This window comes from Bison bison, unplaced genomic scaffold, assembly GCF_000754665.1.
Source record: "Bison bison bison isolate TAMUID 2011002044 unplaced genomic scaffold, Bison_UMD1.0 scf7180017864193, whole genome shotgun sequence".
Taxonomy (NCBI): Eukaryota; Metazoa; Chordata; class Mammalia; order Artiodactyla; family Bovidae; genus Bison; species Bison bison.
Genome location: NW_011494765.1, coordinates 4152724 through 4155786, shown reverse-complemented (window position 1 = coordinate 4155786; position 3063 = coordinate 4152724).

Here is a 3063-nt window from a genome sequence, read left to right as displayed (position 1 = left end):
AAAAGACCCCCGAGATAATAAGTTGTAAAGGCGGCGGAAGCCAGTTCTGTGAAGCCCTGCAAGTCAGAACCACAGAAAATCTCTGTTCTGCCTCCCACAGAATGGAGGCTCTATGTCCTACGTTACTCTGAATGATTCTTGGATGCACAAACAAGTAGTATAAGTCATTTCTGACAACTTTCGAATTCATTCTGCAGTAATATCAGAGTATGAAAAGATTTGTTACTGTCTTCCCATAGCTGATGGAAGAAAAAGAGAGAAACAAATGAACAGAAGAGAAACAGGGTCAGTGGAAATTAATGCATTTCTAAATCTTCAGGGATCTCCAAGGGAAATTTCTGCCATCTTGCATTAAGATAAGAATAATTATCAAAGAAGCTACTTAGCTATTTTACTGAAAGAGAACAGGAGACAATACAATGCAATGATTCATTCTGCTCAGAACCTCTGTATTCAGAAATGCACAGGGTGGGGGTTGAGTGCTAAAGCTGGGAACTTTTGACTACCTGAGTCCAAACTCTGCTTCTGTCACCAGCAAGTTGTGTGTAGATTAGCACTTTACTTACTGTCTATGGGCCTCGGTTTCTTTCTTGAAAAATAAGTGTGCTGAAAATAGCACCCTCTTCAGAAAGACTGCTGGGAAGATTAAATGAGATGACATGTGGAAGAAGCCCTAGTACCTAACAGTAGCTCAGTAAACATTAGCTGTTGTTATTTCTACCTGTGTGACTTAGGGCAAGCGTGGAAGTTCAGCACAGTGTGTGTAATATATGCTTGCTAAATGGCATCTCTTATTTTTAAAATGATTATGCATAACTTCTAAGTTTTCTTCAATTAACATAGATTCTTTTGTAATATATCAAAAAGTTATTGTAAACCCAAATTTAAAATGAGAAAAGGATCTGAATCCAAATGCCAATAAGCATGTGGAAAGATGTTCAATATAATTAGCCATCAGAAAAATGTAAATCAAAACCACAATAAGATACCACTGCACACCCATGAGGATGGCTATAACAAATGAGGTGGACAATAACAAGGGCTGGTGAGGAGATGGCAAAACTGGAACCCTCAAACACTGCTTGTGGAAATATAAAATGATGCCACCACTTTATAAAACAGTACCTTAAAAGGTAAACGTAGGGTTACCATATGACCCAACAATTCCTAGGTATATACCCAAGAGAAATGAAAGCATATGTCCATGTATAAAACTGGTACACAAATGTTCATAATATCCAAAAAGTAGAAATAACCTAGTGTCCATTAACTGATGAGTGGATAAATAAAATGTGGTATATCCATACAACGGAATATAAAAAGAAATGAAATTCCAATACTTCGATTAACATGGATGAACCTTGAAGCCATGGTAAGTCAAAAAGGCAGATCACATATGATTCCATTTATATAAAATGTTCAGAATAGGCAAATCTATATAGTGAGAGAACAGTTGGTGGTTGTCTAGGGCTTGGTGGGGGGTGGTGCAAGAATTGAGGGTAATGGCTAAGGCAGGTGGACTTTATTTTTGAGATAATGAAAATATACTAAAATCAGTGATTGCACAACTCTGTGAATATACTAAAAGCCATTGCATTGTATACTTTTTATGCATGAATTATATAGTATACGAATTTATAATAGTAAAACTATTATTACAAGTTATCAGAAACTCTGGTCAGGCATGTCAGTCTCATGCTCAAACACCATGTAACAGGATGTAGAGAAGATCCTGACTGCATCTGCTCGGATTCAGATCACCTACAGTGAAAGTGTGATGTGCTGGTGGAATAAGCGGGCTCTCAATGAAGGGAAGGAACTTTGGAGCTAGGGGAGGAAAGGAGGGCTGGAAAAATCACCAAGGCCAGGCCAGCTGCCTCTGCATAGGCTTGTATATCATGCAGAGTGAAGTTTTGGGACAGTTCAAGCAGATTTTTTCATTAGAGCTGCTGATCAACAAGGAAGTTGTATAAACAGACTCTAGGGTGGCCCCCTGGAGAAGGCAATGGCACCCCACTCCAGTACTCTTGCCTGGAAAATCCCATGGATGGAGGAGCCTGGTGGGCTGCCGTCTATGGGGTCGCACAGAGTCGGACACGACTGAAGCGACTTAGCAGCAGCAGCAGTAGCAGCAGGGTGGCCCCCATAATCCTCACCTCACAAGTCTATGGGCTTGTGGGATCCTCTTCCCTGAATGTAGGCAGGACCTGACTTACTTCCAATCAGTAGAATAAGGCAAAGATTTTTCGATGTTTGTGATTATGTTCAGCTCAGTTCGGTAGCTCAGTCATGTCCGACTCTTTGTGACCCCATGAACTGCAGCACGCCACGCCTCCCTGTCCATCACCAACTCCCGGAGTTCATTCAAACCCATGTCCATCGAGTCAGTGATGCCATCCAGCCATCTCATTCTCTGTCGTCCCCTTCTCTTCCTGCCCCCAATCCCTCCCAGCATCAGAGTCTTTTCCAATGAGTCAACTCTTTGCATGAGGTGGCCAAAGTATTGCAGTTTCAGCTTTAGCATCATTCCTTCCAAAGAAATCCCAGGGCTGATCTCCTTCAGAATGGACTGGTTGGATCTCCTTGCAGTCCAAGGGACTCTCAAGAGTCTTCTCCAACACCACAGTTCAAAAGCATCAATTCTTCAGTGCTCAGCTATCTTCACAGTCCAACTCTCACATCCATACATGACTACTGGAAAACCATAGCTGTGACTAGATGGACCTTTGTTGGCAAAGTAATGTCTCTGCTTTTGAATATGCTATCTAGATTGGTCATAACTTTCCTTCCAAGGAGTAAGCATCTTTTAATTTCATGGCTGCAGTCACCATCTGCAGTGATTTTGGAGCCCAAAAAAATAAAGTCTGTCACTGTTTCCCCTTCTATTTGCCATGAAGTGATGGGACCATGATCCCAGTCTGTTGTTCCATGTCCAGTTCTAACTGTTTCTTCCTGACCTGCATATAGGTTTCTCAAGAGGCAGGTCAGGTGGTCTGGTATTCCCATCTCTTTCAGAATTTTCCACAGTTTATTGTGATCCACACAGTCAAAGGCTTTGGCATA